At 37.3% G+C, this 24,286-nt stretch overlaps 1 pseudogene; it reads left to right on the top strand.

Moving 5' to 3' along the window:
- Positions 1 to 15,192, top strand: part of LOC149151412 (auxin response factor 19 pseudogene) — a 35,794-nt pseudogene extending 20,602 nt beyond the window's left edge.
- The last annotated feature ends 9,094 nt before the right edge of the window (positions 15,193 to 24,286 follow it).

The raw sequence follows: 24,286 nt of genomic DNA on the forward strand, positions 1-24,286 counted from the left end.
CCTCCCAGTAGTTTATCAAATAAATTGAAATTGACTGATATTGCTTTAATTGCTGGTAGATCTAATTCTCATACTCCTCCTTTTCTTTTGACTTTTGAAATATTTAATAATAATTTGCACAATTGTTTAGTTGATTATGGGGCTTCATCCAACATTATGCCAAAATAGTTTGCATGAAATTAAATGTTCTACCCCAGAAATTTATTGTTCATATTGTACATTTAGATCGAACACAAGTTGAAGTCATAGGAGAAATTAATTCAGTTAACATCAAACTCTCATCCAATCCAAGAGTATGTCAAGTAATTGACGTACTAGTCGCTAATATTCCTAAATTTTATGGCTTAATCCTCAGCAGAGACTAGTCTGAAAAGCTTCACAACTATTTTGCAAAAGATTGGTCTCATATGTGGTTTCCTTACAATGGTAAGCCAAATCAAATAAGGGTCGATCGTGAAAAGAATTTAAAGTATATTGTGACTGAACTGGAAGGAGAAAATGAGCCCATCATATACAATAATAATATCATTGGAAATTATTCTATTGAATCATTTTTGGGAAATTTTAATGCACAAACTTCACCTTTTCTGGAGAACTTTGTTACCTCACAGATCGAAAATTATTCGCAAACAGATTCTTCCAAATGTATCAATTTTGTAGATAAACCTATAGTTAATTATTTATTTTGGAAACTATTTTTTGATGGATCTAAATCTAATGATGGAGCAGGGGCAGGTTGCATATTAGTTAGCCCTGAAGGAGAGAAAACTATGTTGGCATGCAGACTTGAATTTGAATGCACGAATAACATTGTTGAGTATGAGGCATTAATTCAAGGATTGTACAAAGCCATAGGCCTTAATATCAAATACCTCCAAGTATTTGGAGACTCTGAAATCGTGATCAAACAGGTAAGGAACACTATTCACTGCCTTTCTGGACATTTAAAGCATTATCAATCATTAGTCTAGGACCTTACCTCACATTTCTTAGCATTTAATATTTCTCCAATTCTAAGACTTCAGAATGCAAGTGTTGATCTTTTGGCTAGCATTGCATCCAAACTCATACCATCAAAAGATTATAGTCCTTACCGATTTTCTATATAATTAATTTTTAGACCTTCTATTCCTGATAATATCACCAATTGGATAGCTTTTAATGATGATCTGGATATCATAAACTTTTTAACATCCAAAGGCTCATATGATGACCAGATAATAGATGAAAACCAACATGATAGCCAACTCAAACAAAAGACAAGTGAAAATCCTATACCAAAATCTGTAGTTAAGCTGGAAGATCTGTATGATCTTAAAGACAGATTCAAGAAACCAACTAACTCAAAACTTCAAAGTTCAACATTGAGGTTTAAATTAGTAAATCTTGGAACCGATCTTAAACCACAAAATATTAATCTAGGTCTTGGTCTTACACCGAACGAAATGTTAGCCTTCATTCATTTGTTGAGAATATATAAAAATGTTTTTTCTTGGAATTATGATGATCTTAAGACATATGATACTTCTATCATACAACACATTATTCCTATGATATCCGATGAAAAGCATGTACAACAGAAGTTGAGAAAGATTTATCCAAATCTAGAAAATCAAATCAAATCTGAATTAAATAAACTTCTTAAAGCCAAAATCATTTTTCCTATTAGACATTCATGTTGGGTTTCTAATATAGTAAAAGTTAGGAAAAATAATGGTGATATTCAAATTTTCATAGACTTTCGCAATCTCAACAAAGCTTGTCAGAAGGACAACTTTCCACTGCCTCCTATGGAACAGGTACTACAATTAGTTGCAAGCTCAGAACTAATGTCTTTTCTGGATGGATTTTCAGGTTACAATCAAATTCTCGTACATCCAGATGATTGACTAAAAACCACATTTAGAACCAAGTGGGGAACATACGTCTATCAAAAGATGCCATTTGGATTAATCAATGCTGGTGCAACATTCTAGAGAGCCATGGATATAGCTTTCAAAGGTTTGGTGAATAAAATTGTGGTCATTTATTTAGATGATATAATAGTATATTCAAAGAAACACAGTAATCATTTAAAGGACTTAAAATAGATCTTTGAACATTGTAAAAGGTATGGAATTTCTCTAAACCCAAAGAAGTCTTCATTTGATTTAAGTGAAGGTAAAATTCTCTGATTTATTGTATCTAAAGATGGAATTCACATAGATCCTAATATGATAAAAGAAATTTCTGAAATCTCTTTCCCTCACAACAAAACATCCATGCAGTCCTTCCCAGGTTAGATAAAAAAATTTTAAAAGATTTGTCCCTAACTTTTCATGAATTATTTTACCCTTGCACTCCATGATTAAGAAAAAATCAGTTTTTAAATGGGGACATAGTGAGCAAGAAGATTTTGATCTCATCAAACAAGTAATTATAAATGCTCCCTCTTTAGCAACTCCAAACTTTTCTAATCAATTCATTTTATATACTTTTGCCTCTGAAACATCATATGTAGTTATTTTGACACAAATCAATGATGAGAAAATTGAAGCACCAATCTCTTTATTTAGCTCCAATTTGCAAGGTGATGAATTGAATTACTCATAGGTTGAAAAGCAGCATTTCGTTGTTTTTAAATCAATAAAGCATTTCAGACCTTTTCTTCTTAAAACACACACTGAAGTAAAAGTTCCATTCTCGTGAGAAATTTAATAGTGCAAAGAGAATTAGGAGAGAAAAGGGAAATTGGATGACATCACTGCAAGAATATGGAGTTGAAACTAGACCAGCCAAAATCATCAAAGGTCAAGGTTTTTGCAAAACTCTAGTAGGAGCTTCCAACATATCAGCAGATGAATATTCAGGCAATACTATGCAAATATTTTAGGTAAATCTAAATGAATCTGAATCCCAATATGCTGATCTATTTTTCTATTTGAGAAAGGGATTTGCTCCTCCCAAACTCAGTCATAAAAGGAAAATGGATTTAAGGCTAAAATATAATCAATATCAAGTCATTAATATTTTTTTATTTTGGAAAAATTATTATTCCATTCTACTAAGATGCCTCGAGAAATCTGAAGCAATTTTTTTTTTTGCAGGAACTCCACGATGGCCTAGCTGGTGCACATTTTGGAGGAGATACAACAGAACACAAAATTCTTCATGCTGGTTAATATTGGCCAACATTGTTCAAAGACATTCATGAATATGTGCAAAAATGCAAAGTATGTGAAACAATTGTTGGAATACAAAGGAAACCGACATTTCCCTTACAACCAGTCAACATTGAACAACCTTTTGAAAAATGTGGATTGGATGTCAGAGGTGAGATCGTTCCTAAATCTTCAAAACAACATAGATACATTCTTACTGCAACATATTATTTTACCAAGTGGGTGGAATCAATTCCACTAATAGTAGTCAATTCTGATGCAATTATTGAATTCATTGATCAATTCTTCATAACAAGATTTGGCTCACCCAATGCACTCATGTTTGACAATGCATCTTATTTTTCTGGAAATAGTATGACTGAATTTGCACTAAAAATAGGTTTTAAATTAAATTATTCTGCCAATTACTATCCTCAAGGGAACGAGTTAGTAGAGTCAACTAACAAAAATCTCATTAGAATCATTAAATGAACTGTCAACCAAAGCCAAAAGAATTGGCACAAATCTTTGACATTTTCTCTTTGGGTAGATAGAATCACTAAGAAGGCCTCAATAGGCACTTCTCCATTTAATTTGGTTTATGGGAAAGAAGTTATCATTCCATCTAATCTAGTTATTCCATCTCTAGCCCTAGTTCAATTCATTCAAGAAAATCCTTCTTCTTCATTACAATTAAGGCATGATCAGATTCTCAAATTAGAGGAGGAAAGAAAGAAAGCAAAGATGACACATGTTCGTCACCAACAGTTAGTTAAAACTTCTTTTGATGCCAATTTAGTTTCCACAAAGTCATTTCAAATTGGAGATCTCGTCTTGAAATGGGACAAAGCACATGAGGAAAAGGGTAGACACACCAAATTCCAAAGGCTGTGGCTCGGTCCATTTCAAATTATGGAACAAGTAGTTCCATCAACCTTCATATTACAAGATTTATGAGGAAGAAGAGATTATCTTCCTGTTAATGGGCTTACATTGAAAAAAAATCTTTTCTTATTGGAAAACCTCTCCTAATTGTACATTATGGCATTTATCTTTTTTATTATTTTGCTTTCTAGGAAAATAAATGTTGAATAGCATTTACTTTTGGCCTCACAATAAATTTTTTTGAAATATTTTGATTTTTCGCTTTTAAAAGTAGAGATTGGTAAGGAAAAAATTATAATATTTGAAAATTAGCTTAGTTTCATGAATCTATAAAATTTCTTTGTCCACCAGAATTATTTATTCTTTGAGAAACATCCAACTTTATAAAAAACTTTTGTTTTATTATCAGTCAGGAAAGGTCTCTTTAACAAAGTAAAGACTATTTGTAGATAAGCATCTCCAACTATATAATTGTCATCCATAACTCATAAGGAGTCAAAGGTTCTCTCCATCCAGTAAACTTTTCTCTTTCTAGAGTGTAATTCTAAAATATACTAAAACTTAAAAGATAAGAGGTCTCATCAAGAGCTTTCTTACCATGTTCATAGGGACATAATAAGACTAACATTACCAAGATTCCATACCAAAACAGGGTAGTGGCCTGAGATTATTTTAATCTTATGACAAGGGGTCTCATCACGAACCAGCTTGTTTAGTTGAATTACAACTAGTGAGTGGCATTGTCATCATTTGGACACCAAACCAAGACAATGACTTTTGAGTAATAAAATAAAATAATAATAAACTATTTGAAAGAAAAAAAGAAAATAAGTATATGATTTTGAATTTATCTATAAAAATTGCATTCTTTTTTCGACGGGGTACTGAACCATTGTTGGTTAAAAGGTAACCTTGTCGAGGCTATGGATGCCTTCTGGTAGCAGAGACTCTACCTGCGACAAATGAGTACATTAAAAATATGATCTACAAAAACCACCTACTTTATTTTTAAAACTAATTAAAGACTGATATAGACAAAGGAATTTTCATCTTTAAGAGGATATCAAATGAATTGTAATTAAGTGAGTTTGTTTTTATTATTCATAGAAATGTTACTGATATAAAATTTCATGCAATTTCTATTTCCTTAACTATGTTTACTTTGAAAGTTTCCAAAATTTCAAAATTATTAGAGATAATTGGTTCTTCCAGTGAATCGCCAATTATTGCATTGTACAAAAACCCCCCATTTGATAGAATCCTTTAGATAACAAATGGGGACCCTTTAGAAAATAATCTGATTTAAAATTCATTAAAATCTAAACAAAAATCCAAAACCCCACTCCAAATATTAAATCATATTTTGTATTTTGCAAAAGTCTTGTGTGCAGTAGTTAACATTGCCAATTGAAGCATCATTGATTTGCGATATACGCATGATCTAAGAATATTCTTTTTCGGTCAAATCAGGTCAGACTTTTCGAATCACAAAAAAAGCAATAAAACATGTTAAAAAACCTTCCTTTACATATTGTGATATCATAATGGACCTGACAAATGAATTAATTGTAATATAAAAATCTATTTGCATCCGTTGTATCGCAATCTCACAAATCACAAAATCATAAAAATGGAAATCAAACATATCATGTGACATTGTGAATCGCTGATTTGCAATGATATACAGACCCACTAACATGTCATTAAAGTTATATTTCACATACTAAGGTTGTTACATTAACAGGTTTTAATGACCTACTTCGAAAAGATTATTAGCATAATGTGAGTTAATCCAAAACTTACACGAATATAGTTTCAGATTATGGATATGTATGATTCTTCCACTCAAGAAATTCAATATCTTCTCACCATTATGGATGCATTTAAGTGTTTTTAGTTTCATTAATTTGAATAAGGTTTTTGTATTTGCATGTTGTTGTACTTCTATTTCTCATTCTCTGCAATATCACTCTTGTCTTCTTTGTGATGACGGGACTATAACAAAGACTTGATTATTCGACTGGATGATCAAGATGAATAAGGGAAAGGGAACACAGTCCATGGCTAAATATGTACTGGAGTCATCACCTTTGTTTTCTAATACAACTTGTATACCAGAGTGTGGTACTGGATCGTGGGGAAAAAAATTGGCTTAGGGGATCCTAATCTAGGTTCAAAGTTATTTGCACCAAACAAATCCTTACACTACTAGCCCTTTCAGCATCAATCTGCATAGCACAGACTAAAGTCTCACCCAAAGCAGTATGGGGGGATGCTAGAACCAAGTTTCTGCATCCAAATATCAGTGTGATGTCTTTTTATGACCTAGAGCTACCTTCAAGCAGATTTCTAAGCCTTTAAGGCTTAGCATTGTAACTCCCCTCAATCAGACTCTAGACCTCTGCGAAGGTCTATGACTGGCTTTTGTGGACCCTGAATAGGAAAATTAGCTACTTACATGCACCATATATTACTCTTAGATCAATATTTACTCATATATACCTAAGTGTTCGATAACTTTAACATAAAATGTTATGATCTTCATGTAATCACTTAACATTAATTTCATTCAAATAATAAGACAGATCAAATAAATTCACACATCAATACATCATTATTTTATAAATGCATCATTTATCACAGCATATATTGCAATCATACATAATAGAAGTAAAGAGATAAAACACAGGAATTTCTTCAACAATATTCTTTATTGATCTTCAGTATAGGTTTAAAGACTCAATAATTCCCTGCGCACTCAGTTGTAGGGGTCCATGCACTTAGTTCCGAACACTACTCTAGGCCTCTGCACACTCAGCTGCAGATCTTTTTTCTCCTCTAATACTTACTTCTCTGCACTAGACTTCTTCGTTTGTACCCCTAGAAAAAACATAGATCTCCCTTAGACTCTCTAAGACACACCTATTTATACAATCCCATGCTCCATGGACCATGGGTAGATCTCAAAAACTAACTTTTACATGAACAACAGTAAAAACCCTTTTTGACTCCTAACTAACTGCGTGCTCCGCATCCACAATTTGCAGAGAATTTACATATTTTTACATAAAAAATTGAGCTTTTGCCCCAAAACTTCTCTAGGGGGCCCCATCCCAACAATGTTTATGTCCTATTCAAGAGGGAAATATAGAAGGAGTCCATGATAGATGATATGCAATCTTCATACGCTTCTTATCTTGAAGTTGCATGCTCTATCTTGCATAATATAGCTGCTAGACCCAAATTATTACCTTATGTTGATATGGTCAAATGGATTATTGAAAATGTGAATATTGAGGACAGAGAATTCATGACCTCAATCCAAGTGGTCATCAACTCCATTAAACTAGAGGATATCAGAATAATGTATCATTTACCTCTGTCACATAAGGTTTATGATAAAAAATTTGTGGAAAAATTTGTTGTTGAAAATGAAGAACCTTCTGAAGTTGTAAAACAATGTAGGGAAAATCAGAGCAAGCAAAAGATGGATAGAACTGGTATGTATTCAGTAGCCTCTCTCGCTTCTCCTTATTTATACATTTCTGCAATTCTATGTAGCTTATTTGAGTACGCAGATGCTACCAAGTTTTCAGTGGAATGGGTGCTTCTCATTGATACCGCTTCTAATTCTATAGTCATGGATTGGAACACAATTTTTTCAAATAACTTAGCCCACCATATCATAAAATATAGAAGGAATCATTATGTTACTACAATGACCATTCCTCCATTTTATATGTCTGCCTATGTCATGGATGTTGTATGTTTCTTTTTTCCTTTTCTAATTATGGGATGGAAGTGGACTCTTCAAGATCCCACGCCAATCCATGTGTAGCATAAAGATTGATGAGCCCCAAAAATGTACAATTATTTGGGCTCATTCAACCTCCTAATTTGGCTTAGTCCACCATTCTCATTTGTTTATTGCATGTTTTTGATTATTTTTATGTTAATAGAGTGAATTTGGTTAGTCATTATGCCAACAAGTCTAATGGGTGCTTTGTGTAGCCTTGTTGGTCAACTTGGAGACAAAATTGAAGGTCTTAATGAGCACTTGGCAGCCAAATTCGTGGGAGAACAAGCTAGAGGATTTGTAGGAAGGTGTCCCCCTCATTTATGGACCCTTACCTCGAATTCTCCACCATCAGCTCGGAGTTCAAAGGCCACCAAATCAATGAGCACAAGGGCAGCCAAGCAAGTCAAGTTGGACTGCTGTTAACTACAAGTCTTGGGCAGCCAAGTCCCTAACTTTTAGGAGGACTGTTGGGTCCTCAAATTGTATAAATAAGAAGGCTTGGGGCCTCATTTTGGTTAGCTAGTGGTTAGTCATGTTGTAGCTAGTTAGTCATTTTGTTTTAGCCATTAGTTAGCTAGTTTGTAGTTCGATTTTTATGCAATAGATTAGCTTTGCTTTCATCTCATGTTCAAGTTCTCCTTGTGGACAGTTTTGATGTACTTTTCATTTCTTGATTAATAAAGACGGATCCAGCTTTGCACCAGCTCTAAATCGCTCTTGGGAGGCTGTAGTTCATGGGGTTGGGCCCATCTCAAGCGCCCAGTACCTCCCTTGTTTATATTTATGTGTTTGCTGCGTTCTTGAAATAAAATCTGCTCTTTAGACTTACATCTTGCTTTATTATTTAGATTTATTTTGATGGTTAAAGTAGTTGTTTATGTTAGCATATATTGATAGGATATTGACAAGGAAAAGCTCTACAAAAAGGCCATCAAGTACCTTGGATCTCACCTCTCCCTCAGTGGGATAATGAGTTGGGACCAATGTAACCTTGCTGCCCACAAAAACACTTTCTTTGCTTCACCATGCAATCATTAGTGTTTGAATCTCATTTGCAGAACTCGATATCAGTTTGGATGCATGTTTAGGTTTATAATCACTTAGTTTCATAGTTGTTTCACATGGTTTCACTGCAAATAAACTTCTGTTCATTTCCTTTGCTGTTAGGTCAGATTAGAGTGAAGTAACTAGGTCATAGGTTTTATAACTAGATCTTCGTTTTCTTGCATGTCTTTGTTGGTTCAGTTGTAAACACTATGCAGGGCATCTTCATCACCTCCTCATTCATTTGAGCCTCGTTCAGATCAGCTCCTCCATCACCAAGTCTGTTCCCTCATCTCCCATCTTCTCTTTTGCCAAGTAACCTTACCTTCTTCCCCATTGTTGTCTCAACCACCTTCAAGCCAAGTCAGCTTTCCACATCACCTCACCACCCCATCCATCAGTTCCTGGGTCACTTCAGACCCCCATCCTACCTCCATAACCATCCATGCATCTTCCATCAACCATCCATCCTCAAACATCCCATTTCAGAACATCCTGTAGAAGACTTACAGCACTTCCTGTAGAAACCCCTGCAGACTTCCTGTAGAAGTTCATAGACACGGTTGCATGGCCTCCATACTTTGTGAAACTCTCAGAAAGAATGCTAGGGATCCCTTAGACCCTCTCTGTACCATCCCAACCTTTCCCAAAGCATTTCATCCCTTGATCCATCCCTGCACAGTGGAAAACTAGTTAGAAGCACATGCATGATAATTCCAACAACTTAATCAAAAATACAAAAAGATGTTTTCTTCAGATAGTGATAACTTAGACACATGCATTTTACCCTCCTAGAAGTAATGGCATCTCTTCTCATAGTTTGCATTCTCATTTTTGCATCAGTAGGACTAGTTGGTAGAATTAGGGTTTGCTAGGGTTTGCTAGGGTTTGCGTTTCTTTTTGGCTTTCAGTTTCTTTCCGCAAGTAGATTAGCTTCCTTTGAGTTAGCTTTCGTCCATCAGTTAAAAAGCTTCTTCTAAGAGCTTATAGAAGTTGGCTTGAGCCCTAGTGGACTTGTGCCAGCTGACCAAGTGACAGCTGCGACAAGAGCTAGTACTTGTGCATACAGCACCGTCGCTTCCAAGTTTGTACGAACTACCGGGTTGATAAAATTAGAGATAGGAAGCTCCAGGAGTTGTAGCATTATTGCTACAATACTGGAGCCCACCATCTTTTTGGCGCCGTTGCCGGGGAAGCGTCAGAGTATTGGTGATTGTCGCTTTTCTTCTATTTTCTACTACAATCTTCTTCTAAGTAGTTTATTTCATTTCCATTATGCAATTTCGTTTATGCAAAAGTAGATTAGTATTTCCCGCTTTCATAGATTAGCATTTCAATTCCGCAATTTCAATTCTGCAAGCGTAGATTAGCATTTCAATTCTGCAAGCGTAGATTAGCATTTCAATTCCGCAAGCGTAGCCTAGAATTTCATTCCTGCAATTTCATTTGAGCAAAATAGATTAGTCCTTTCCTACTTTCATTTCAATTCCGCATTTTCATTTTAGCAAGATAGTTAGTTGCAGTTCAATCTATTTCAGTTTTGCATGTAGAAGTAGAAAAAAGAAAAAAATCAACCAAAAAGATTTCATTTCATGTCTTGTAGGAGTAGAGATAAGTTAGAAAAATGATTGCACAACACCCCCACTGCTTCACACAGCCAAGATTCTCTCTTCTTCGATGGCTGTGATTGAAGAACCCCTGGGTGGACATCAAGACATATCTGAAGAACCCCTAGGGGAGAAGAAGAAGAAAACATTCCTCTGGAGCAAATGGCTATAGGTAGAGATGTTGGGAGCAACATCTTGTCCAAAGATGAATTTGAAAATCAAATCGAAGATTTCAAGAGTGATATGAGGCAGTTTCTTGCCATGCAACTGGATACCTTGCGGATCCAGAAGAAGCAAGAGGAAGCCAAGAGGGCTTTGGTCATTTTTTGTCCTAGGTGCCTTAAAAAGCATCCTAGGAACGAATGTCCAATGCACTCCCTAGAAGTGTGTTTCATCTGTGAAGAATACCATCCTACAGATTAGTGCCCTTCCTTGCCCAGAATCAAAGCTACATATCAAAGAGCCAAGGGAGCCACTGAATCACTCTGTTATATGAACCAAAGGAGGCCACATGGACCCGTACCGTACCAGCAGGAACTACAAGGGACACCCGAGACCTATTATGACCCTTACCAAGCCACCTTCATGCCTTCTTGGGGTCCCCCTGCTCATCCTTCCTGGTTCACACCTCCTCCTTATTCCTTCACAGATCCATATTATGCCCAACCAGCTGCTCATTCGTTTCACTCTTATGCTCAGCCACAACCTCAGTGGAATGCACCTTATTAGGAGTGGAGGCCCCAGTACAACTCTCATCCCGCTCATTTTCCTCCACCACCTGCTCATCCACAACCATCGCCTCCTCCTCCACCAAGGCAACCCCAAATGCCTACCCAACCACAATGCCATCCATCTCCATCTCAATTTCACACCTCCACTCAACTACCCGTACCATTTCCAAAGCCATACAATGGAGTAGCTCAACCCAATTGCAAAGCTGAGGCACAACATGTGCAAATGACTCCTCTTGAGCTCAATGATCTTCACCATAGCTCAGGAAAAGCATTGCAAAAAAGAGATCATCTTGAAAGCATTGAAGGATCACATCCAGCAAAAGAGGATTGAAAAGAGTAGATCAAAGAACCATGGGCTGCACTTGATGAAGAGAAGAGATCAGAATCAGAGATCGAGAGAGTTCCCTCATGGTTACCATCAAATCTTCCATGTATTCAAGAGAAAGATCAACAAAAAGAGGAAGATCAGAAGGTCATGATAGAAGGTGACATGAAGAATGATCCAGATCAGCAAAAGGACCAAGGATATCAAAGCTATATTGAGACATGGTTCCAGACAGTCACTAAGTTGCAGCAGTACTCTCTTCCTCAACTATGTTTGATCCCTTCAAAGTCAGATCATTTGGTCTCTGAGATCTGGATACCTGTCAGAGCATGCATTTCGAGCCTCCACATCATTTTGTCTCTGATCTCGATGTGCACATGGCTCCATTGGAAGTATTCTTATACTTGAAAATGAGTTTGTTTTTCAAGTAGGATAGGGTAGAAAAAAAAAAAAAAAAAAAAAAAAAAAAAAAAAAAAAAAAAAAAAAAAAAAAAATTGAAAAAAGAGGAAAATAGAAATCTAAGGTGAAAACCTCCTCGGAGGCGCCTTAGATTGGCTCATTGATTGAAAACCTCCATGAGGCGGTCAATGGGTTGGAAAAAAAGAGAAAATAGAAAAATATCTTTGGGTGAAAACCTCCCTTGGAGGCGCCCAAGGCAGGCAATTAGGGTGAAAACCTCCATGAGGCGCCCTAGTTGTTTTTCAAAAAAAAAGAGGAAAAGAAAAAGAAAAATAAAGCTAATCTCCATTGAATAATTTCATGTTGCAGCAATGACATTGCAGGTTATAGAAGGACGTTTCATGACAGGAGGAGCACTCAAATCAAGGTCAAAGGAATTTCTTGTGCCTTCTACAGGAAGCTTTGTATTTCTACAGGAAACATCCTGTAGAACCTTTGGACGAGCCAAATCCAATTTCAAAAGTGAATCTGATGGTGGGAGTCTATTGGTTAGGCCTGCAAGCACTTGTGTGTCCATCCCTTGCCTTCATCCATCATTTTTTCACCTCCTTGTGCTTCTCATTGTGCTTCTACAGGAACTTCCTGTAGAAATTGTGGGAAACTAGGCATGCATTTCAAAAAGTGGTTTGGCGAACATGCTGGCTTCCTCAAGGGTTCAGAAGTCCTCATGCAGTCTTCCAACTCCTCCTCCATCAGCTCCATACCTGCATCACAGCCAAAACTCATTTTGTCATCCCATGCAAGCACATGCAAAAAGCTTTGAGGCAAAAATCCATAGAGCAGAATTTGTTTTTGCCATAACCTAAAAACCATGCATCCATTTGACGAACCGCTTTATGGGGAATTGTACAAGGTTGATGACAACATGCCTGAGCAGTTTCATGCAATTCCGATGCACGGTTTCCAAGAAATCCGCCTCCATCACCATCAGCCATTTTTGCATTTTCTCCATAACCGTGCATCCGTTTCAAAACCTGTTTCATGGGGAGATGCACGTGGGTGATAGTAGCCTACCCAAGCAGTTTCAGCCAATTCCGATGCACGGTTTCCGAGAAATCGACCTCTGAAATCTTCAGCCATTTTCCATTTTTCTCGAAATCCGTGCATCCATTGATCACGAATTTGCTATGGGAGATGCATAATGATGGTGTGAACATGCTCACCGAGTTTCAGATCAAACCGATCTACCGTTTGGGAGAAATGGCAAAAAGAAGTTCTGGTTGTGACCATGCAGCAGCAGCAGCTTGAACAGGCAGAGTTGAACGTGGAAATGAACGCGTGCAGCTTAGATCCGTCCAGAGGGCACCTGCACAAGAAAAAAACAGCCATAAATCATCAGTCAAGCCACCATACATGCAGCGAATGAAGATCAACACATGCATGCAGCAACACGCTTCACAATCAGCCGTTTAACTTGCAGGTACGTGACTAACTTAATTCCTCTGTTTCATGAATGTAATTCGAGAACTGCATGAATGAATGAGATGAGTGGATTCAGCCAAGAAGGGAGCCACGTTCAATTGCACTCAGCAAGGCAAAAATCACGCATGCATGGATCAGCCATTCACGTGAAGTTCAAAACAAAACACAGTCAGTTGGGGATTAACTAAACTCTAGTGCAACTAATGGAATTGAATACAAGCAGAGAACAAATAGATAACAACAGCAGTTCATGACATTACTTCAGTTCGAAAAAGCCAGCACGCATGTTTTTTGCCACCTCACCACAAATCACGCAGTGAATAAAGGAACGCTCGGCTGAAGACTCACGTAATTGTTGTTCAGGTACACTTGCTAACTGTTGTTCATTTACACTTGCAAATGTTAAACTCACGTCCTTCATCAAGTTTTGGGCTTGTTAAAAATTCTCCCGCATGAAAAGATCATTCAAAGGCGCAGAGACATCCTACAGGTTTTCTACAGGATGTCGTCTACAGGAAAGGCAGAAAACAGCCCTGCAGAAAGAAACCACGGGATTTTTAGAAAAGTTCAAGCTCAAAACGAGGGGAAAGGAGGAGCATTAATTCTGAACTTTGGCATGCCTGCGCGGGACCTCTTGTTTCATTTCCACCACTAGATTATACGATGCAACCACCAGCTCAAGAACTTGTGGCCAGAGATTTGCATAACCATGCATGGACATTCAGACATATCTATCGTGGTCAGCCAAAGAGGCATCTTCTAACAACAGGATGGGGTGTATTTGTGAGTGCGAAGAGACTTTTTGCTGGTGACTCTGTCCTTTTTATAAGGGATGAAAAATCACAACTACTTCTGGGTATAAGGCGTGCAAATCGGCAACAAGCAACTATGTCGTCATCTGTCCTGTCTAGTGACAGCATGCATATTGGCGTTCTTGCTGTAGCAGCGCATGCTGCTTCAAACCATAGCCCATTTACCGTTTTCTACAATCCAAGGGCAAGCCCTTCAGAGTTTGTCATTCCTCTGTCTAAGTACAACGAAGCAATCTATGGCACCCAGGTTTCACTTGGCATGCGGTTCAGGATGATGTTTGAAACTGAGGAATCAGGCGTGCGCAGATATATGGGTACCATTACAGGGATCAGTGACCTTGATTCTATGAAATGGCCAAACTCATAGTGGCGTAATATCCAGGTTGGGTGGGATGAATCAACTGCTGGTGAAAGGCAGAATCGAGTTTCTATCTGGGAGATTGAGCCTGTTGCCACTCCATTTTTCATTTGTCCTCCGCCTTTCTTCAGGACCAAGCGCCCACGGCAGCCAGGAATGCTGGGTGAAGAATCAGAAATAGAGAGTGCCATCAAGAGATCTTCACTGTGGTTTGGGGAGGAGACTGGTATTGTTAATTCTCAAAATCCTACAATGCCTGGTGTTGGTTTACTCCAATGGATGAACATGCATCAGAGACCTGATATAATAAACTCAGCCATCCAGCCAGATTACTATCGTCCTATGGCTGCTGCTACCTTACAAAAACTGGGGAGCAGTGACATAACCAAGCCTTTGAATTCAGCCCAACAGGCATTGCAGTCACATCAGTTACAATTCAGTATTCCACAGTCCCAACAGTCAGAATTGTATCAACCTCAAATTATGTGGTCACAACAGCTGGATCAACACCATCTTCATATGCAACAGCAAAATCCTTCCCAACAAGTGGAGCAGCAGCACAGTTCGAGAAGAAGGCACCCTCAGCCGCGCAGACCAAAACAGTGAAGGCAGTTCTACAGGAAGTTAGCAGACTGTTTCTACAGGAAGACAGAGAAAAGTTATCAGACTGTTTCTACAGGAAGACAGAGACTGTTTCTACAGGAAAGTTTGAAAAGCGGGAAGCCAAAGGAGAAATCGGCCGAAATGCTAGCCAAGAAAGTCACCAAGGCCATCAAAGACAAGGGGAGAGATTTGGTTGCTCAGAGGATGAGCAACACTTTCAGTAGGGGGGTGATGATGAGCCCCAAAAATGTACAATTATTTGGGCTCATTCAACCTCCTAATTTGGCTTAGTCCACCATTCTCATTTGTTTATTGCATGTTTTTGATTATTTTTATGTTAATAGAGTGAATTTGGTTAGTCATTATGCCAACAAGTCTAATGGGTGCTTTGTGTAGCCTTGTTGGTCAACTTGGAGACAAAATTGAAGGTCTTAATGAGCACTTGGCAGCCAAATTCGTGGGAGAACAAGCTAGAGGATTTGTAGGAAGGTGTCCCCCTCATTTATGGACCCTTACCTCGAATTCTCCACCATCAACTCGGAGTTCAAAGGCCACCAAATCAATGAGCACAAGGGCAGCCAAGCAAGTCAAGTTGGACTGCTGTTAACTACAAGTCTTGGGCAGCCAAGTCCCTAACTTTTAGGAGGACTGTTGGGTCCTCAAATTGTATAAATAAGAAGGCTTGGGGCCTCATTTTGGTTAGCTAGTGGTTAGTCATTTTGTAGCTAGTTAGTCATTTTGTTTTAGCCATTAGTTAGCTAGTTTGTAGTTCGATTTTTATGCAATAGATTAGCTTTGCTTTCATCTCATGTTCAAGTTCTCCTTGTGGACAGTTTTGATGTACTTTTCATTTCTTGATTAATAAAGATGGATCCAGCTTTGCACCAGCTCTAAATCGCTCTTGGGAGGCTGTAGTTCTTGGGGTTGGGCCCATCTCAAGCGCCCAGTACCTCCCTTGTTTATATTTATGTGTTTGCTGCGTTCTTGAAATAAAATCTGCTCTTTAGACTTACATCTTGCTTTATTATTTAGATTTCTTTTGATGGTTAAAGTAGCTGTTTATGTTAGCATATATTGATAGGATATTGACAAGGAAAAGCTCTAAAAAAAGGCCATCAAGTACCTTGGATCTCACCTCTCCCTCAGTGGGATAATGATCTAGGACCAATGTAACCTTGCTGCCCACAAAAACACTCTCTTTGCTTCACCATGCAATCATTAGTGTTTGAATCTCATTTGCAGAACTCGATATCAGTTTGGATGCATGTTTAGGTTTATAATCACTTAGTTTCATAGTTGTTTCACATGGTTTCACTGCAAATAAACTTCTGTTCATTTCCTTTGCTGTTAGGTCAGATTAGAGTGAAGTAACTAGGTCATAGGTTTTATAACTAGATCTTCGTTTTCTTGCATGTCTTTGTTGGTTCAGTTGTAAACACTATGCAGGGCATCTTCATCACCTCCTCGTTCATTTGAGCCTTGTTCAGATCAGCTCCTCCATCACCAAGTCTGTTCCCTCATCTCCCATCTTCTCTTTTGCCAAGTAACCTTACCTTCTTCCCCATTGTTGTCTCAACCACCTTCAAGCCAAGTCAGCTTTCCACATCACCTCACCACTCCATCCATCAGTTCCTGGGTCACTTCAGACCCCCATCCTACCTCCATAACCATCCATGCATCTTCCATCAACCATCCATCCTCAAACATCCCATTTCAGAACATCCTGTAGAAGAATTGCAGACCTTCCTGTAGAAACCCCTGCGTTTCCTGTAGAATCCCCTGCAGACATCCTGTAGGAGGCCACTCACTCGGTTGCTGAGCCTCTAAACGTGAGGAACCTCTGTGGACTGATGCTAAGGATCTCTGGGGACCTATCCTAGCCTCCCCAACCTTTCCCAAGCTTTCCTTCCTTCCGCATCACATCTGCACAACCAAACCCTAATAAGCACAAAATCACAATCACTCCATCCAATTAAAGAAAAAATACAAAAACATGTCTTTTAAGATGCAAGTAGATTAGATTCATGCATTTTCACTTATTAGAGGTAATGGCATCATTGGTAGAAGTTTCCTTCACATTCTTTGCATCATAGAGGTTAGACTAGTTAAATTAGGGTTTCCTAGGGTTTCCATGTTTTGATTTGCTTTCAGTTCATTTTTGCCAAGTAGATTAGTCTTCTTTGAGCTCGCTTTCGTCCATCATTGATAAAGCTTCTTCTGTGAGCCTATAGAAGTTGGCTTGAGCCCTAGCGGACTTGTGCCAGCTGACCAAGTGACAGCTGCGACAAGAGCTAGTACTTGTGCATACAGCACCGTCGCTTCCAAGTTTGTACGAACTACCAGGTTGATAAAATTAAGAGACAGGAAGCCCCAGGAGTTGTAGCATTATTGCTACAATACTGGAGCTCACCAAAGATCTTTGGAAATCTTATTTCAATGAACATTTCTATCAAATTTGTCAAGGGGTGATGCTCCCTATTTATCTAGCTATCGTTGACAAGAAAGATCCAAAGTTATCAGAAGAATCTAGGGTTTATATTCAACCTGTGGTGAAATGGTCTGGAGAAGAATTGTTTACATATATAAGAGTTTTTGGAAGTACTACTCCGCCACATGTACTTCTATGGTATGTCCCTGATAAAGTGTTAGCTAGATAAATTTCATATCAAATAGTTACCAAAGGTGTAACAAATCTATCAAAGAGTCTAGAAAATCTATCTGGCCCACTTTCCCACCTCGGTGTGGTGTTTACTTCTTAAATGATTTCAAACATGCACAAGTTGAATTCAAACACATTCACAGTTTGAATATTATTGAGTTTAAAGAAAGGCAATATGACCCTGTTAAGGTTGTGTATGATTTTACCATAGATATTAAGGTCAAGGCATTTATTCATGAGGATGATCATTTTGACGATCTTTTTTCTAGCAGCTGAACAATTTTCACAGGTTCAGAGTTTAGCTTCCCTCTGACTAAATCCGGATGAATTAGCAGAATTTCAGGAATACAGACATCAAAGGTTAACACATGTGCCTTTGAATATTCTTAAAATAATCCCACAAGAATCTCAGGAAGAAAGGTTATCTACTAATGGCTCAGAAGAGAATGCAAATAAAGCATCCAATGATGTTGAATCACAAAAAGAGTATGTTATAGAGAAAGACATAGAAGAACCTTCCAACAATAAAAGTACTGAGAAAGGACTTGATCAGGATCAAATGCAGAAAGAATGGGGGAAGTTTGAAAAAATCATCAATGAATCACAGGGTGGTATCAGTCAAGCACAAACTTTTCCCGAAACACCAAAACATCCCGAGAAATATTCAAAAAAAGCTCTCTCTACTTCAAAAGATATCAAAGTAATTCCTGATTTTCCTTCTTCAGAAATTGTTTTGAAAGTGGAGGAAATTCCTCCTTTGGATATTTTTAATAGTCCCAAACATCGAGAAGTAATAAAGAGGCAAAGGAAAAAGAGGAAAATTGACCATGCTTCTATTACTCTGCTAGGAAATGAACCAATGGATGTTGTTTGGAAGGACACACCTATAGATCCATCTAAAAATTTGACCAAATTATCTCAGTTTTCAGGAGCTTATGCTTCTGCAACAATTGACAAAGTAGAAGAAGTGAGAAATTTGATCAAAGAAAAAGAGGAAAGAATAAAGCGCTGGAAGATCAACTCACAAAAGAAAAGGAGAATACATAAGAACACATTAAATCACAACTTGAAAAATGCAACAGAGTTTTGACGACCTAAGACTTCAGAGACAAGCAGAATTAAATGTTAAAGATATTGAAATCATGTAGATGCGATTTACTGCAGATCAAATAAAGGATTCCCCAAAATTGGATGAATTCATATAAGAATATTTAGAAATCAATTCATTGATATCAAAGCAACAATCAATCTTCTGTAAGCATTTAATAGGGATTAGTCCATTTTTCCAAGAAGTTGATACATTAGTGGGTCAATTTAACGACACTAAAATCAATTTTGAAGAAATAGATGAGAAAATCTCAAATTTGATCACATGGTAGGCTAATTCAAAGGGAAAGATAGTATAATTGCCAAAGGTCAAAGAATATCATAAGGACATTCTCTTCACTAATTGGGAAATCCAAATAAAATAGGTTGAAAGGGCAATTTCAAGTGCAAGAGAAACATCAAACAATATAATTGAAACTATTAATGATAATATTTGGTATGCAGGTTTCATTCAAAGATGTTCGCCAGGAAATTTTCCTAAGATTGATGATTTGCAGTTAATATGGCATGAATGTCTTGCAACAAGAGAACAATGAATCAGACAGCTGTTGAATTTGAATTGGGATGCTTATCGGTCATATTTGGTAAAATCACATAGTCAATTGATGGCCCTATGATGCTTAACCAATTAAATCATCCATATGACGCCACCGCTATCATATACAATTTAAGTGGGACTTGGTTATCTACCAACCCAAATGGATAAGGGATGGTATTCAAGTTCCCAACCTGGTGGTTATCCCCCATGTTCTTGCAATGAATTTCTAGGCTTCAAAAGAACCCAAGATAAGAATAGTACTATAAGGTCATACTCAGTGAACACCTGGGTGGGTATGTACCTTGAGGGACAATAACTATGGTGTCTATATGTCATTGGTATCGCCAACATTGTGCTCTTATCTATTGAGAGATAGAGTTGTTAGTCAAGGCCTTGTTGTGGATACAATATTGGTTATTATGATGCTATAATAGATGGATTTCCAATCTAGTTTCTCTTATGTTAATTATTCAAGATTGATAATAGTCAAAAACCTTTTAATGATGTATGAATACCTCCCTAGTTAAGAGGGAGTGTTGGAGGAAATGTAACTAGGTTCGGTCTTCATAAATTTACTTTTGATATTTGTATTTATTCAAGAAAAGAAATGTTATTTTTATAATATATGTCAATGAATTTTTTTCTCATTGAAGTAGGTCTAGCACATGCTAAAGTGCTATAGGTGTGTCAAAGAGCCAAAATAATTATGTTGAAGACCTTAAGGGTATGTTACATTATGTATATTTATGTATAAGAGTCAAAGAAGACACCTCTAAACAGAGGCAAGTCTCCTCCTAGCAAAGACACCATAAAAAGAAGCAATGGAACCATTAAAAGCACCCATCGAAGCAAGGGAAGTCAAGTCAGCCTTAACGCAGCAAGTCGGCCTACAAGTTAGCCTAAAGGAGGGACATTCCTCTATATATAGAGGTTGTCCACTCCCTCAAATGACAAGAAATTCACTCTGAAATCAACAAAGATAGAGGACCGAAAAAGAAGCTGAGAAAGGGATGAAGAAGGAGCCCATAATGTAGCAAAGAAGCAAGAAGGAAGAGCGAATGTTTTAGGATTGTTTTAGGGCCAATACCAACCACACATTCAAAGAGAAGGAAGGGATATTTATGGTTAGGGAAGCAACAAGTCACCTCCCATCATACCTCATAATTTGGGCTACATACTAGGCCTACTAGGCCTCCTATCCAAGTGAAGAAAGAAGGAACTCAAGCGAAGGAAAGAGGAGACTGATAACATCAACAAGACCTCTCACACGTGCGAGAATTAGGGCTGCAATGTTATCACACTAAGCCGACCACTATACATCAAGAAGGGACTTGGTTGATCAGGAGAAGGAAGGCGTATCCTTAGGTGAAGGATATCACTAAGTACAAAAGATAAGTATCTCTTCTAGAAGGTCTAGTAACATTGGAAGGAAGAACGAAGTGTCAAGGAACAAAGTGTTAGAAGGCGGTGGACAAAGTGTGGGGAAACATATTGCAAAGAAAAGGAAGGACTTGACTTGTGCTTGGAGGATCTTCTAGTCAAGGGTCTAGGGTTTGGAATTGATCAAAAAAGAAGCTTCAATAAGAGAAAACTTACCAAAGGGTTTTCCTCTCAAGAGAAGAGAGGTTCTGGCCCTGGGAAAGAGCCAACATCTTGTGTTCTTGTTTTATGTTTTGATAGCAGTTTGATGAAGTGCGCACACATGCATTAATAAGAGAACAAGAAGATTAAGCTAACAAAGACAAACTATAAAAAGACTTCACAAATTGTTATCTAGTCCTGAAGAATCACTCTACACCTAGTTTCCCTGGATTCTTCAACAAAATGTACATAGTACCATCTATATCCAACACTCCATATGCAATGTACACACAATGCCATACATACAACATGCACACATCATCATATGTACATAATACTACATATATTACATGTACAAATCACCATAGGTACAATCTTTGAATATAAAACATGCACAACATATACACAACAATAGTACTTTACATACAAAACCACACTGTCTCTACCAAGAAACCTTTCTTCTAGTGTCTCTTTGCCATCCATGCTTATCTAAGCATTCCACGAATCATGATGTTTTCATTCCGCTGATGTATCTCTCAGCATTAGCCTGTCATAGCATAAATATAGACATAATATAATCACATAATATCAAGTCATATATGCATGTTATTGACCTCAAAGATCTGTCAGGCTACTCTTCCCACTTGATTCCCCATGAACTAGGAATCTCTTCATGCCACTCACCCGCATCCTCCATAAGAATGATCCCTGACAACCCTATCAGACAATGACATAGATACATAGATACATATACATAAACATTAGCATAAAACAGTCATGATCCTATCAGACAATGACATACATACATACATACATGTATACATATATAGACATAAGCACAATCATGATTACAACATAATTACCAAATATCATAAGTTCTGGGTTAAGAGAACTCCCTTTATGTGTGCAACACATGCGCAACGTCGAGAACAATAGCTCCCAACATAGCCAAGTCATATGACACCTCAAATCCATTCACCTTACCTTTCTTGATTACCTTTCACGTGATTATCCTGTCATCATCTGTTTACACCAATGGACCTAATCAGTCCAAAAGGATGTCATACTCTTGGCTTCAACTACCCTTATACATGCACTGACTTCATGTGAGTCTTACATTACCTATTGGATTTCATTCAACTCTCCCTTAGCTCCACTAAATTTCCTCTTTCCCAACAAATTTCCAAGACCCTCAAGATATTAAAGGAAAGAAAAAAATGCAAACAAGAAGAAACTATGAAAACCAATAACAATACGACATTGCGAACAAACTGGTATGGCCATACACTAGACATAAACAAAGTTGCAAATCAAGTAGATAAAAAGAACAAAGAATCAAAATCAAAATACTCTCAACAGACACCATGACTCAATCCCCATGGTTCCCAGTGCTTCCAAAGGAAATCTCAACCTAAGCCTTCTTCATAATTTCATGGCGGTCTCTTGCCATGCAATCCCTACATCATATTTCCAAAAACACATAATTGTTAGTGCATAAATAAACATAACAATACACCAGTTACCTTACTATGTGCCAAGCACATTGCTTGCAACTGAACACATCCACGCCATCTCTCAAGGGAATCCAATCCTTTAATGAATCTAGCCATAACAAGAACCAACTATTATACTTGTCAAATACATATTTATGAATATAACACATATCCTCATAATGTCAGACAAATTCAAGGTTAATAAGACTTCTTGTATGCAAAGCACTCATTCATTTCGAATTTTGGTTTCCAAACATAGCCAAAGGAATTTTCACCTAATTCCTTTCTTTTACCTTTTCCTTTCTGCAATTGGGTCTTACTATGCATTGGCAAATCACCCAACTATTAGCTATACAAACACATCAAATATTACCTTGCAAAGCTAATACTAGGCATGTTTCCCTGCAACTGCTCACACATGTTAGTTTCACGTTCCAAAGATCAAGACATTGTGTATATTAATTTGAAATCAACCTTTACCAAGTCTAACAACCATGTCATACTCAATACAACTCAGATTCATCAGTCATAATACATAATGCTACAACTATCACCTACTTACACTAGAGTACATATTAATTGTCTCAACACATATGTATTAGTACAACCATCTTAAAACAAGATCATTTGGGAAAGAAATATTATAGACACATACTCACATCATTCAAGTAATCAAACATTCATACAACATATAGAAGACATAATATACACCAAATACTCAAACACCAAATAAACAACATAGTCAAACATTCAAACACAAAATAGACGACATAAGAAAACTCATACCATAATGTATCTCAGGGGAGGCTATCTTGTCTACACAATCAATCTAGATTATCATGATATAAATTCACAACTTATCAACTCAAACATAAATAAGGTCATGATATCCATAACAATAACTAGCTAACATGTTCACAGCATAAGCTCATAAACAATTTTCATTCATGCATAGCAATCACATATGCATAGTCAATCTAGATTAGTACAACACACTATCACAAATAAGTCGACTCATACCTGAATACATTAACCATAATCATCTGCATGGACCAATATAGGTTAGCACGATATGTGTAACATTAATATCTTCAATGCAATGAAAATAACCATCATGCATATGACCATAATGGATACAACAAGTTAATATCATTCATGACTATATGACACATGTGCATATGACTACACTAATCAACTAGCATTTATCATACCTTGTAACCATAACAACAATAAAATGACAAGTATATAAGTAACCATAATTCTTATAACAACCATTAACCACATACCCGCATGCCCACCATATAAACCTATATGATGATCCGCTCTTACCCCGAAGTTTAGTGTTGCAATATCGCTCTAGTGATTTACATCTCCTGCTCTATCTCAGCCAACACATCAACATCATAATAACCAATAGCATCATGATGACCTAAAATGCATAGAATGACCTCACAATTCATGATTGGCATACTATACATGCATAACTATAACCATGACAATGCATGCATAATAACATATGGACACTGACATGCATAACAAATGCATATACAACTAACATGCATTCATGACTAAAGTATCCCAGCAACAACATCATCAACCTTCACATGGTGACATCACTACAACCATGATCAACACCATGCAAATTCAACAAGCACATGGACTACAAGCATAAGGAACACATATGAAACTGACATGAATGCATGACCAACACACCACCCA

Source organism: Pinus tabuliformis, chromosome 9 (assembly GCF_031772625.1).
Source record: "Pinus tabuliformis cultivar Carrire ecotype Pingquan chromosome 9, CPIR1, whole genome shotgun sequence".
In the NCBI taxonomy this organism is placed as follows: domain Eukaryota; kingdom Viridiplantae; phylum Streptophyta; class Pinopsida; order Pinales; family Pinaceae; genus Pinus; species Pinus tabuliformis.